The sequence below is a fragment of the Nomascus leucogenys genome, chromosome 11 (assembly GCF_006542625.1).
Source record: "Nomascus leucogenys isolate Asia chromosome 11, Asia_NLE_v1, whole genome shotgun sequence".
Taxonomy (NCBI): domain Eukaryota; kingdom Metazoa; phylum Chordata; class Mammalia; order Primates; family Hylobatidae; genus Nomascus; species Nomascus leucogenys.
Window position 1 is genome coordinate 71747368 of NC_044391.1, and position 15433 is coordinate 71762800.

Below are 15433 nucleotides of genomic sequence, written 5' to 3' on the forward strand. Positions count from 1 at the left end.
TCCATCCTGCCCATAAGGTCAAGGACACACTTGGCATCATCAGCTCCACATTCCTAAGGGGAGGACCCTCCACTGAGAATGCAAAGAATGGCTACTTGGTCTGGATAAAACCACTGCTTCTGGGGCTGTATTTCCACTGGCCCTTGGCAAGGCAGCATGTAGCAGTTTAAGAATAACACACTTTGATGCTATTCAGCCATTTAACGGAATCTTTGTTGACGTGGGAAAACAGCCCCCAATATGTTGTTAAGAGAAAAACAGGCTCAAAGCTGTAAATATAATGTGATGCAATTTTTGTCAAGCAACATAAGATACATGAAAAAAACATTATAAGGCTTTGCCAGACATAATGGAAGCCACCCACGTGTGACAGGATTTGGGGTAACTTATTTTCCTGTTTCTTTTGAGTTTTTGTTTTCCAAATTTTCTGCTATATGTGTTATTGCTAAAGTACAGAACAGTTATTTTAAGACATAACTGAAGTAGAAGGAAGGCAACAATAAAGTGATACTGAGAGTAAATAAAACATAATATATTTGTCAGTGCTTAGTAAACAAATCAGTGCCCTACCTCAGCACATAATATTTCAAAGTAACCACAACATGCTATGTTAAATATTTAATTTAAATTTTTATATGAGGCTGGATTAGGAGGCATTATAAATATTAGGTATTGCTATACTTCATTAGCTAATCAAAATTTATCAAGAAAAATGCACATGAAATTGCAGTTGCCAACATATAGACTCATTTAAAAGTCTTTAAAAAAAATACTGTCATGTTAGAGACCATGACATTATCATGTCTGAATTATGGGGTCTATTCAAAGAGGCTGTGGTGGAATCAGGTGGCAAGGTGGGGGAAGGAAATCCATTCAAATCAACCAATATACAGTAATCCCCTGTCATCTGTGGGGAATACATTCCAAGACCCTCAGTGGATACTGGAAACTGCAGATATAAATTCTATATATACCATGTTTTTCCTATATATTAATACCTAGTGTGAAGTTTAATTGATAAATTAGCCACAGTAAGAAATCAACAGTAATTAATAATAAAGTAGAACAATTATAACAATATGCCAGAATCTCTACCTCCTGCACTTTGAGGTCATTATTAAGAAACATAAGAGTTACTTGAACCCAAGCACTGCAATACCATAACAGTCCATCTGATCACCAACATGGCTACTAAGTGACCCACAGGCAGGTAGCGTATCCAGTGTGGATATGGATACCCTAGACAAAGGGATAATTCATGTCCCATGCAGGGCTGAGTGGAACACTGAGAGATTTCATCACCGCAAAACAATGGGCAATTTAAAATTTATAAATTGTTTATTTCTGGAATTCTCCATTTGATATTTTTTTGTCCTCAATTGACGACAGGTAACAAACCGCAAATAAGGGGGAACTACTGTATGTGTTATGCTCTTAGGGGAAAAAAAGCCATTGAGGATGGAATTTCTGAGCTTCCCTTAGGTTGTGTTGGCATGACGAAACCGCCCTTCCACAAGGCAGTTGCTACCTCCTTGATTTCTTTATCTCCAGTGCCTAGTGTGTACTGCAAGGTATTGCCCAGTAAATATCTGTGCCATGAAGAGGGCCAAAGTCTTGCTTACAAGGTGGTCAATGTGCTAAAAGTAATCCCAAGGTCCATACTGTAGAAATACTACTTTGAATTAGAGTCTTGCCAACGCAAAGCACACTTGCTTACTATTAAACTGATACGATTGTCAGTATTGATAAGAAATAATTATCATTTCCTTACACTTACTACTCTATACTTGCTTACTCACTAACTAGTCATCAGTCACAGGCTGTAAATTCGGAAGGAAAAACAAACTGCTGGTTCCTGCTGTAAATTCTCTAACAATACTTGTGAAGTCTTTTCGTTTTGTCTCCTTTAACTTTTAGAAAGCCCACTTTGTCCAATCAACTAAAATAAAACAGGCTTTTGGTTTAGCTTAGTATTCCCTGAATTTATGGGAAAGAGAATGGCCTTGTGTCTAACTAGATCTGTATGCCAACTTGGGAATATCAATTCTCAGAAAGCATTATTTCAGTCTCTTCGTATTTGATTTTGTTTGAATCTCCTGTGCTGCCTCACCTATATGGTTACTTAACAAGGGCTGTTCTGAACGCCCAGTTTGGTTGCTGAAGGTGATTGATAAGTGATACACTTTTGTCCTTACAGAGTTTATCCGTCAAACTGTTTCCACATACTCTGCAAATTGGGAACTTGGCTTGTAAGTTCCAATCCCCATGAATCCTCAAGAACGAGGAACTGACCCTGTTGTTCCTATATTAAAAGCGAATCCAGGAAAGAAAGAAGCCTTCATGTGCACTTGTCCATTTACCTCATTCCGGATGGAGAAGCACATGCTGATCACTTGGGGTCCCTTCCAACTTCACCGAAATTTGCTTTTTATTCCTTTGTGCATTGTTTCAACAAATATTTGTTAAGTGCTAACAATGTACAGAGCTCTGCAGTAGGTTCTCCAGGGATATATGGTTGTAAAAGACATACCTCTAGCCCTCAAAAAATTTACATTACATGCTGATTTGCAATCTAGTTAGCTCAGGCAAATTCTCTTCCAAATAAATAATACACATAGGAACAATTCCATCCCAAGCCAGTGGCCTACCTATTTAAAAAATACTAGAAACTGCCTAATTTCTGTGTGTTTTTTAAAAGATGTATCTGTAGAGTCACATACAGAAGCATTCAAATTGTTAATTCCTAAGTACAAGTTAAAGTTCCTGCTGTTCTTCCTTAGGAGACTAGGTGTTGGGAACCTGAGGTCAGATTTTTAAAAAGGAAGCTTGACCCACGTGGATGGTGTAACGTGGCTTCACTACAGTAAATAGTAATTCATCAAAGTAACAGGTGAAATGATATAACACAGCTTCTAGGACATTCACAGACATAGGCTTTGTGTTTCTTTTCCATACTCAGATTTTCCTTAACCAATTGAACATTCCAGTTCTTTCTTTGTTTCTTAATCCCTTAGCCCATGCTCCATGATATTCCTACTCTTCTGCTTAGTTCTCTGATATTTTTGGCAACACTGACTAATGTCCTTCAGAGACCATTGAAGGCCATTAAATATCTATTCCAGAAACTCCTCCAATGCACATGTCATCAAGGCATAGAGAGGTATATTTGCAGTGGACAGCCCCTCCACCCACTCAAACAAAAGGAGAGAGTCCTCTAACAAACCAAAATATTGGTGGCTGATAATCTCAGCCCAATTTTTTCATCATCTGGGTTTTTTTTCCTATTCTCTTAATTAGATTGAGCCACACTCTATGGCATGTTGTAAAAGAGTTTCTGAAGGGCAGAATTTGTGGCAGAGAGAGAGAGTTCCAAACTGGAAGACTCAAGAAATAAACAAAGATACCAAAATGAGAGCAGATAAAACATTCACATTCTAAATCTTTTTTTGAAAGAAAGAAACAATCCTCAGAAGTAAAAATAATTACCATTATTGGCAAAAAGCAAAACATACACACACAACAGATAAAGGAGATTAGACACAAAAACTGGGAGCAAAAAGGCAGTGGAAATAAGTGCAAAAGTACACATAGAAAATGTAGTAAAGAGAATGAAATAAGAAAGGCATCAGATTGAACCAAAAGAAAGGCAGTGAAAGGAGGATTATAAAAATCTAGAATCAGAAGTCAGAAACAAAAGGGAATTGAAAACTTCAAAATATAGGGACTTAGAAGATGAAAGGATAACTAGAAGAAATGTAAAGACAGGGGGAGTGGTTTAATGGGGTCTAAAATAATTCTTAATCTCACCTCCCCATCATATATAAAAAGAAAAAATAATATTTTGCATAGAATAATACTTGCAATGGAAGTTTCAGAGTTACACCTGTTATATGTTTGCATACTCACTGAGCTACTTCTTTCCTTAATTAAAGTTTCACAGAACAATTATTCCTTCTGAAGAAATCTTTGACAAGAGATTATGGCAGTATCTACTGTTTACATCAAGAAAATTATGCTACTTTTGGGAAAACCAAAGATTCTCTATTTTGGGGGGTGGGGTGGGGAAAAATCTCACCAAGGCTGCCTGGAATGAGACAAAAAAATAAATTGCTTTTACTAGGGTTCAGCACATGCTAATCCCACCATCAATTTAGTTGGCCTGTCTTTCTATAGCAACATGAACTCTGAGGCATCTGCATAGGGTCTTGGTGTCATCAGTGTAACCAGGGTTGGTATTACTAGTTGTTGTTTGGATATGCCCTGTATGTCTCTAAGGTCTGAAGCTAGTGGGACAGGACAAACTCTATAGTTTAAGTTAGGACATTTTAGAAGAGTACAGAAGCCAATCATTGGCATGCATGGGACACAAAGGGAAATGCTTCTTTAGATAAATGTCTTCCTTCTCTCCCACTCATTTCAACTTCACCCATTCTACACACTAAAACTCAGGGTACTGCTGCAGTTCGAATCTACCCACAAGATGAATAACTGGAATGCATAATCGTTGAGTAAAACCAATCATGTCACATTTGGGGAAGCTGTAGCCTCAGTTTAAGGTTCATACTCAAAGTTGTGATGATGCCAGCATAGGTCTTGTGACTGCATGGTAAATGGTGGCCTCTGGGGGCAGCAGAATGGCCAGGATGTTAGGCTTCACTAGTTCAAGCTTTAGGTTGTTTTCCACTATGGAAATGGGAGGCTTATGGGAAATCCCTAAGGCTCTGGCCAATAGCAGGGCTTAATAAAATTTGGCTAGTGAAATTAATAAATGAATATATGATTTTTATATCTTCTCTCAAAGCATCAGCTAATTTCAGTCAGCTCCCTCATCTCCTGACCACTCCCAGTCCACTATAGTAGAGTCAGCATAGGCGATAATCTAAAGACAATAATATTTTTACTTGCTACTCCTGCATTTATCACTTTCTCTTACCGTTTGATAAAATCATTCCGTATGAAGTATGAGGGACTTATGTGTGTCCTTCATGTATCTTTTTTTAAAGCAGTTTTAAGTTCATACCGATATTGAGCAAAAGATACAGAGTGTTCTCATATGCCCCCCACACATGTACAGCCTCCCCGACTATCAAAATCCTGCAGCACGGTGGCACATTTGTTATAATCAATGAACCTCCATCAGCACATCATTACTACCCAAAGTCTACCATTTACACCAGGGTTCACTCTTGGTGCTGTACAGTCTATGGGTTTTAACAAGTGTATAATGGTATGCATACATTGTTATAGCATCATACAGAATAATCTCATTGCCTTAAAAACCCTCTGTGCTCTGCCTATTCATCACTTCCTCCTCCTAACCCCTGGTAACCACTGATCATTTTACTGTCTCCATCATTTTGCCTTTTCAAACAAGTGACATAGATGGAATCGTACAATATGTAGCCTTTTCAGATTGGCTTCCTTCACCTAATAAATATGCACTTAATGTTCCTCCATGTCTTTTCATGGCTTGATAGCTTGTTTCCTTTTAGTACTGAATACTATTTCATTGCCTGGATGTACCACAGTTAAATTTTCTATTTACCTACTGAAGGACATCTTGGTTGCTTCCAAGTTTGGGCAATTATAAATAAAACTTGTATAGATTTTAACTTCTTTGGGTAAATACCAAGGGGTGCAATTCCTAGATCTATGGTAAAAATGTTTGGTTCTGTAAGAAACTGCCAGACTGTCTTCCAAAGCAGCTGTATCATTTTGCATTCCCAGCAGCAATGCATGAGAGTTCCTGTTGTTCCACATCCTTTCCAGCATTTGGTGGTGTCAGTGTTCTGGATTTTGGCTGTTGTGATAGGTGTGTAATAGTATCATTGTTGTTTTTATTTGCAATTCCCTAGTGACATATGATGTTGAGCATTTTCTCATATGCTTATTTTCCATCTGTAGCTCTTCATTGGTGAGGTGTCTGTCCGTGTCTTTTACCCATTTTTTTATTCATGTTGTTTTCTTATTGTTGAGTTTTAAGAGTTCTTTGTATATTTTGGATAACCATTATAGATTTTTCTCAGATATGTCTTATGCAAATATTTTCTCCCAGACTGTGGCTTGTCTTATCATTCTCTTGATCTTCATGTATCTTCAAATGGGAGCAACAGAAGAGACTGCTTAATCCAAAGCAGGGTTTCTAAACCTCAGTCTGCACTATGGGCACTTTGGGCTCGATAATTTCTTTGTTGTGGGGAACTGTTCTGGGCATTGTAGCATGCTTAGCAGCATCCCTGTTCTCTATCCATTAGATGCCAGGGACAGCCCCCAACCCAGTTGTGACAATGAAAAATATTATTAGGCAAATATCCCCTGGTGGCAAAATTATCCCTGATTGACAACTTCTAATTCAAAGGAATGAATCTGTAATGGTGAAATTTAAGTCATCAGTAAGGAAAGGGAGGTGCAGAAATATTTTGGCTCAACATCCTTTCCAGTCCACCAACAATTGCAACGGTAGATTTGAAATAATCTGAGCCTGTTAGGTATGGTGATTATGCATTCTAATTTGTCTAGTATATATTTACACCTATAGTCCTGGCAAAATTATTCATTGTGCCTTCTTTTTCTCTCAATTTTTCATTTATAATCATAAATGAAAAGTCCATCTGGAACCTCTAAGAACTGTAATTTGAATTCGTGCTCCCCTTGGTGGTCCTCTGGACTGGGTTGTCTGAGGTAGTAAGCAGTTGATGGGGGTAGCCGCAGATCTGGTCACTTGTATGCTTTATATTCATGTGCGTTTCCATGAAGCAATGGAGAATCAGAAACTTCCAGAAAGTCTTGGCTGTATATTTTACATGGAACTAGAGTAAAAGACAAAAGAAAGAAGAGTGCATCAAAGTATTTTGTGTGTGTGTCTCATTATTGAGTACTCATCAATGCCCAGATTCTGATTTCCTTCCTTGTGTATGAGCAGCAAATTCACCATGGTGTAACTCTACACAGTGTGAAGGAACAATTACTGTGTGATTTTAACAGCTGTTGAAATCTGTAACATTAGACTACATACACTTTTCTCTTGTTTATATCAGAATATAACATAGGTCAGAGCCAGGACAGGAATAAAGCAAGTGGCTCAAAAAGTTCTTGTGTATTAATTTCAGGTATATTTATTTGCAGGAATTGCCCTCTTTTAGTTTTTATTTTTGGAGTGCAAAAATCAGACAATAACATTACAAAATGCTCTTAAACATTAGCACTTTTTTCGTAAATAACTGAGAGCTATTATTATTGTTAAACTCAGGATTGCTACTATAGCCAAACGTAAACCCTGACTTTTTTGACAGCCAAAGCAAAGAATAAAATAAGAATTAAAAACCAGTCACTCATCTGTATTTATGATATTAAAGTTAAAGGAAGCCTATTAGTTAATCAGGAGGGCACATTTCTGTTTTTCTAGCTTGAGTAATCTAACATTAATTTAACAAAGGCTTATTTACTAGATGGGGCATTAAAAGGAAAAATAAGCAGTATCTTTAAAAGTAGTTTTACAAAAATTGCAGAAATATCTTCCTGTAGATACAATAAATTCTCATATTGTTCCCAATAAGCACCAAGAGCAGTGTGCAAAAGCCTAGTGATCACAGATAATAGGACCGAGTAGTGACTATGTCCAGCACTACAATAAGTGCTTTGCCTGCTTTGACTCATTTGATATTTACAAATAACTTATGATGTAAAAGGAAGGATTCAAATGCAGGAATTATGCTCTGGAGCCCATGTCTTGGGCATTGCTACTAGATGCTAAGGTGACCTATGGAATTCAAATGCGTCACTTCCTGGTGCTGGGACTTGCGCAGGGTCAGAAATTATTGATGCTAGAGAAGTGAATTGTTAGCACACACTAGAGATTCTTTTTCTAGATTCTAGAATTTCGATGCTCTCAAATACTTTTGTGAGAGTAGGCGCTAGCTGAATATTCAAGGGTAAACTTTCTGGTATTCACCTAAATTGCATGTTTCATTGGATTTTCAATTTAGAGTCAGAGGGCATTGGTTCTGACTTTGGAAGACTTCTAGAGGCTCTTGAAAAGGGGCATGTGTGTCAAGAAGGCTATTTGGACATCACACAGCTCTTACGAAAGAGGGCTTTCCTAAATTGAGTGTAAATGAGGTAGAAACATAAGGATTACATTTCTTTTGAAAGTAAGGATTTAAAAAACCAGTAGAACAATTAGTGTGGGAAGGGATATATGCTACCCCAGATGGCTGGGTCATGTCCCACTCCTGAGACAAAGTCTATTTGAGTTCTCTTTTAGCTGTGGCAGAGGGAAGGCCTGCCAGGCTAAGTGAAATTCCAGGACACAAAGCTGATAAAAGTAGCAAAAGAGAATCATGAGCAATAAAATGAAATTGTAAAAAAAATGGTAGGAAGCCTTAGTGTCGTTAGATACCTACCTGCTATGAATGGAGTAAAGCTATATAAATTGTGGGTGTGGGAACAGCCCTCTGGTTTCTGGCTGTTTAGGTGGTTGAATGCCAACTCTGAGAAAAGAAGGCTAAGGTGGAAAGGGCAATTCTCCTCCTTAAATATCCCAAATCCCCTTCCTTTGCTGTAGCACATGGAAAAATGTTCACATTATGCTGAACTACTTTTCTGTTTATCCTCCAAATTAGCTGTGAATTCTTTCCTTCCAACTTTAAGTCTTCCTAGGCCTCTCAGTTCCGCTTGTCTTCTTGGATTAGATTCTCTTCAAGGCCAGGACCCCTGGAATCTTAGCTTTATTTCCGAGGTAATTTCTGCCGGAAGGCAAAGTTTGGCACGTCAGCTTTTAATATATGCTGTGGCAGTTGGTGGAGGCAGGGAGGAGGGAAAGGGAGAGGAAGAAGAACACAATTCTACTAGCCTTGGAAATTCAACTGGAACTTATGTTAGTTACATTTTTGAAACTTATTGATTATCCAGACATATGACAAACTCCAGTGAAGCACTAAGACTTCATACAATAAACTTTGGAAGACACCAAAACTCAAAAAACCCTCTTTGGCAGCAGGGACTCCAGAATGTTCCCCCGAGACTTTGAGGCTTTTTCAGGTAGGTGGTAATTCAAGAACATAAAGAGGGTCAATATGGGATGTGAGCACTGGATTTCTCTCTCGTGTTCCTAGAGCTTCAGAAAGTAGCCTTGGGCTGACAGAGGAACAGCAGTGGCGAGAGCCTGGCAAAGGCTTGGCAAGGACATGAGACTCCCAAGGAGACCTTGAATTCCTAAACAATGAATGGTCTGAGGTTAAAGATAGGATTTATAAGGGAAAGAAATGGAGTGCTAAATCAGGCTTGTCAAAGCTGAGTCCCGCCCACGGGCAGCACCCAGGTTGCATCTCAGCTGTCATCAAAGTAGGATCTAATCAGTGGGGCAAGGTCAGGAAGGATTTGGTGAGGAGGACGTGGAAGCCTCCCGTGGATTGCATTCAGGCCGGCACACTCACCAAGGCAGATGACGTGCATGAGATCTTGGTGACATTTGCTCAGGTGAAAAGTGCAGGGTGTGGTGTTATCTACGCCTTGTTTGGCTGGGCAGTCATAATTCTTCCGACATTACAGGAGCTTGAGTGTCGAATAGCTTGGTTAGGAAAGCTAGGGGATGCAGCTGCCCGGTGTTTGGGATTGTCTTTAAGGGTCATTCTAGCTGCTATGTAAATATAGTACCGGGAAAATATTCATTTGTACCCATTGTACAGTCAGTTTAGCATCAAAAACAAGATTATTCTGAGTAAAAATTAAAGCCTCATGACTAACCTATGGTAGATCTCTGATGACTAAATTTTTTTCCCTTCCATTACTTAGAGAAGTTTTTTGTTTGTTTACATATATTAAATTAACTTTTGCGGGGGTGTACAATTGTGAACGTCTTAAATGCATAGTCATGTAACCATCACCACAATTAAGACACAGAACAATTCTCTCACCCCATGTCCCTGATCCTTCCCCTTTGGAGTCAAACTCTTCACCCACCCCCAACCCCTGGCAACTCCATCCTATAGTGTTATCTCCTCCAGAATGTCATATAAATTTAATTATATATTATGTAACCTTTTGAATCTGGCTTCTTTCACTTAGCATAATACATCTGAAAATAATCAATATTGTTGTACATATCAACAGTCCTTCCTTATTGAGTAGTATTCCATTGTATGAATGGATCATGGTTTGCTTATCCATCCACCCACTGCTTAATAGTTTTCAGTTGTTGGCAATTATGAATTATGTTGCTATCAGCATTTGGATACAGATGTTTGTGTGAAATTGAATTTTCATTTCTCTAGGGTAAGCACCTGGGAGTATGACTGCTGAGTCATCCGATTTGTGTACGTTTCATTTCGTAGGAAATTGCCAAACTGTTTTCCAGAGTGCCTGTACCATTTTGCATTCCTACCGGCATTCCAAACATTCCCAATGTATGAAAACTCAGTTGCTCCATATCCTTGCCAGCACTTGAAAATGTCAATTTTGTTTTTATTTTTAGCCATTTTAATAAGCGTGTAGTAGTAGCTCATTGTGGTTTTAACTTACATTTCCCTAATGACTAATATACTCCAGTACTATTTCATGTGCTAATTTGCTGTCCATATATCATTTTTTTGTGAAGCATCTGTTCAAATATTTTGCTCAGTTGTATTGGGTTGTTTCCTTTTTTTGGGGGGTAGGGGACAGGCTGGAGTGCAGCAGTGTGATCTCAGCTCACTGCAACCTCTGTCTCCCAGGTTCATTCTCATGCTTCAGCCTCCCGAGTAGCTGGGATTACAGGCCACAACGCCCAGCTAATTTTTTTATTTTTAGTAGAGACAGGGTTTCACCATGTTGTCCAGGCTCATTTTGAGCTCCTGGCCTCAAGTGATTTGCCTGTCTCAGCCCGACAAAGTGCCGGAATTACAGGCATGAGCCACCGTGCTTGGCCGTTCTTTTTGGTTTTTTTGTTGTTGTTGTTGTTGTTGTTATTGTTGAATTTTAAGAATTTTCTATATATCCTGGATACAAGCTCTTTATGAATATGTGATTTCTGAAAATGTTGTCTTAGTCTATAGCTTGTCTTTTCATTCTCTTTAGAGTGTCTTTTACAGAGCAAAGTTTTTAATTTTCATGAAGACCAGTATATCCATTTTTTTCTTTTGTGGATCATGTTTTTGGTATTTTATCTAAGAACTCTTTGCCTAGCCCAAGTTCATGAATATTTTCTCATATGTTTTCTTCTAAAAGTTGTATAGTTTTACTTTCTACATTTTGATCTGTGACCCATTTTGAGTTAAAAAATTTTTTCAAACGTTTTGACAGGGGTTACTTGTTAATTGAAACCACCATCCCCATTTACATTTGGTCCTTGGTGTATAAACTTAGAGCTACAAGATATTTTTATCAGAGGTATATCCAGTATTTGATGTTCTTTAATCAATCAACAAATATTTATTAGCCATGGCATTTCACTTTCATTACTACATTCTGAGCACTTTAGAACAATCCTGGTTGGACGTCCTGTACTCCCAGCTCACATCCCTGGATTTCATAGTCCCCACAGTTATTTCCATGGAACCAAAGTTACTTTCATTAGCTCCTACTGACAGATATATAGTCAAGGAGTTTGGAGTCCAAAGAGGGGAGTAAACTGTCTTGTATCTATTCCCAGGAAAATTCAACTGATTTTCCTCCTCAACAAAAAAAGACTTCATGTACACAAGCAAAGTGAAGAACAAAATGAAAATAATTGGTTGGATAATTCAAACTTCAAAAGTTCTGCCAATCTTCTTCATCTTGACTTCATGGATATTAGAGTTTTACATAGAGCTGAAAGCAGCTTAGAAGTCACCTTGTCTTAGGTGAATGAAGGCATTCGACCACTTAATCAAGTCAACAAATATTATTATTGAGACCTCCTGTGAACCAGAGGCTTAGTACATGCCAGATGAGAAAATCAAAGTTCAGCAAAATGAGGGCAGCTGCCCACAGCCCCAGGCTTATCCAGAGGGCCCTGAAGTATGGTTCTAGAATTTCTGAATTTCTGCCTCCAGCAGCCTCTCCACGTGTCTCCACAGCCTCCAAAGTTCATAGCTTCCTGGTCTCTTCTCTCCATGAAGCAGTCCCAGCCCCATTACTGATTGTAGGACATGTGTGTCTTTCAGTTCCAAGAAGTAAACTATAGTTTTCAGAAAAGTGGATTTGGGAAAAGAAGCTGGTTTAGGAAATGAGTTTTAAAAGTTTTGAAAGGGAGAACTGTGATTTGGAGGATGAGGTAACTAGAAAGACCAGGGGGTGAGGTCTGGAAAGAGAGATTAAAGAAGAGAGGCTATGATTTAGGGACTTTTTCAAAGGAGGGTCTAGAGTTATTGAGTGGGGAATAGAAGAAAGAAGGCTGTGGTTTGGAATAAGGGGATCAAAAGAAAAATTAGAGCAAAGAAAAGTAGTTTGAAGAAATGATCTTTGGATTTGGGCCACAATTCACTTGTCTCGGACTCTAGGTCACATATAAAATATATACATTTCAAAAATGTACCCAAAAGAACAAAAATACAGTTTTGAATATTATACAGTGAGTATTTTTAAACAATAAATCTGAATGTTTCCTTCTTTGAAATAAATATTTAGGTAACATTCTGATGCATCGATGGTGTAAGATTGCCCAGAGTTTAGAGTTTTTTCTCTTCTGATTGTGGCAGGGTGAAAATCCTGCCTTTTTCAAGACAGCCCTGAGCACAGCAGTGAACATGTGAGACCTGGAATCCTCCCTGTAAAATAACTGCCCAGCCTGACACATGCAGGTGGCAGCTGAACCTTGTTTGTACAGGGAATGAGGGGGCAATGCCTGCTCTTAGATTAAGAAACTACCAAACAGAAACCCAGAAATGGATCCACTTCAGAGCCTGCAAAAAGAGCAAGCTGGCCAAAAGCAAGCTTGTCCTCAAAGAGTTTATAAAGATTTTTGAGAGCTAAGCCAGAGAGAAGCCCTAGAAAGACTTCCACATTCATTGGTAGAGAAGAAAATATTTGAAACTTCATTCACTCAAGTGGATACTCCTGTGTATTTATTTAAGATGCCTATGGGTAAATATATGTTTTTAGCAGCATTATTCGTAATAGCCAGAAGAGGGAAACAACTCAAATGTCCATCAAATGATGAACAGATCAACAAAATGTGGTATATCCATACAATGAAATATAATTTGACCATCAAAAGGAACAAAGTTCTCGTATGTGCTACAACATGGATGAACCTTAAAAACATTATGCTAAGTGAAAGAAGCCAGACACAAAAGGCCACATATTGTATGATTCCATTTATAATAAAATATCCGGGCACGGCTCACGCTTGTAATCCCAGCACTTTGGGAGGCCAAGGCGGGCGGATCACGAGGTCAGGAGATCGAGACCACGGTGAAACCCTGTCTCTACTAAAAAATACAAAAAATTAGCCGGGCGTGGTGGCGGGTGCCTGTAGTCCCAGCTACTCGGAGAGGCTGAGGCAGGAGAATGGCATGAACCCGGGAGGCGGAGCTTGCAGTGAGCCGAGATTGCGCCACTGCACTCCAGCCCGGGAGACAGAGCGAGACTCTGTCTCAAAAAAATAAATAAATAAATAAAATAAAATATCCAGAATAGGCAAATCGGTAGAGTCGGAAAGTAGATTAGTGCTTGCCAGGGTCTAGGGAGAGAACAAAGACTGTTAATGAGTATGAAGTTTCTTTTGGGGTTGATAAAAAATATTTTGGAATTAGATAGTGGTGATGGTTGCTCTGATTCTGCACTTTTAAAATACAAACTTAAAAAAAAAGATACCCATGGACATATATCTCTGTCTATAGTTAAAACAAACCCTATTAGTTCTGTAGCTGGCACTTTCCCTGCACAGGTACAGAGGGTGTCACCGCGCTCCTATCTCTACCCTACCCTCCAACCAGACAGGAGCAGGTAATGTCTCCCAGCTTCACACTTTTGTTTAAGCTAATACATCCACTGATATCCCCCTCCCCTTTCCTGCCTCTCAAAGTCCGTGACCCTCTTGAATGCCACCCACTCCAGGAAATATTTTCCTCCTGTAAGTCTCCACTGTATGCTCAGACTTTCTGTAGACACTTCTCCCACAACCCACGGCTAACTTCTTCCAATATTACGGGATTTGTGACCTATGCAACCCTTACTTTGCCTTGCCTTGGAAGCCAGTTGAGTCACAACACGTGTATTTTCCATGCTAGTGTGTAGTCTGGCACATGATAGGAACGGAATAGAGTGGATTCAAGTGGGCATACAAAGCCACACTAGTCCTGGCCCAACTCACCTTTTCTACTGTTTCTGATTATAGGCGGATCCTTGTTTCTATCCCTCAACCCCTTACAGTTTCAATCCCCACAGGAGCAATGCGGGGTCTCAGCACCAACTATACCCCTCACTCTGCCCAAGGCTCCCTCAGCCTCTCGGATTGCATAAAACTCCTTCTGATAGATACTCAAGTTCTATGGTTAACTCTGAAAATAATGAAACCTCTTCCATTCTGTTCTTTGAGCACTAACACTAGGCCATGCACTCGGCTGCAGAGCATCATTCCCCTTTTCTCACATGCCTCACCTTCCACTGGCCCCATCACAGCCAAGGCACTTATGAATGAGAGAAAGCAGCAAGGCTTGTTGGAGAGGGAGAAGGGGCGAGGTTAGGGGCAGGAGCAGCAGAGTCCCTGCAGCAGATCCAGCTCACCAGGCCTGATAGAGATGTCAATGGGAAGAGGCCGTCTCTGCTACACGCGTATCCCTATTTTGTGGGCAAGGGCGTTCCATCACCATAGTTTACTTTCCTCATTTATTGGTTCCAACCTGGATTAAAAAGCTAAACCAAAGGGCATGTAAATAATTTTATCCTAATTTACAAAGTTTGAATTTACATTTCCCTTGTTATCGAGGCAAATTATTGAAAACTGAATCAGATATGGAGGGCAAGGGAGCACTCTATTAAAAAAACCACATGGCGAATCTATTTGTAAGATGAATGGTCACATCATAGTTTACTTGTTTTTAAGTTGAGGATTTTTGTGCACTGGATTGTCTTCTAAAGAGGTAAAAATTTTTATTAGAGATATGAGGTAGTCTTTGAAAAATAGCTCTTTTCTTATTACAAAAGAAACAGATGTTCGTATAGCATAAATGTTTTAAAATACAAAAGAAAATACCTGTGAGAATCTGTTATGCCTCAGTCATGGAAACCACTCAGATGATATCTGAATGAAGAACAGAATGAAAGAGAAACCCCCCATATTCCACCATCTAGAGGTAAACACTGTTAACTTGGCGGTATCTATCCTACTAATATTTTTCTGTGCATATTTCAAGTGTACTAGTGTTTTATATGCTGTTGTTTTCACTTGACAAGGTGTCATGAACATTTTCCAGATCACTAGCTGGCTGCAAGGTACTCCCTGCTCAGCTGGATCAAATCTAACTGTATCTCAAAT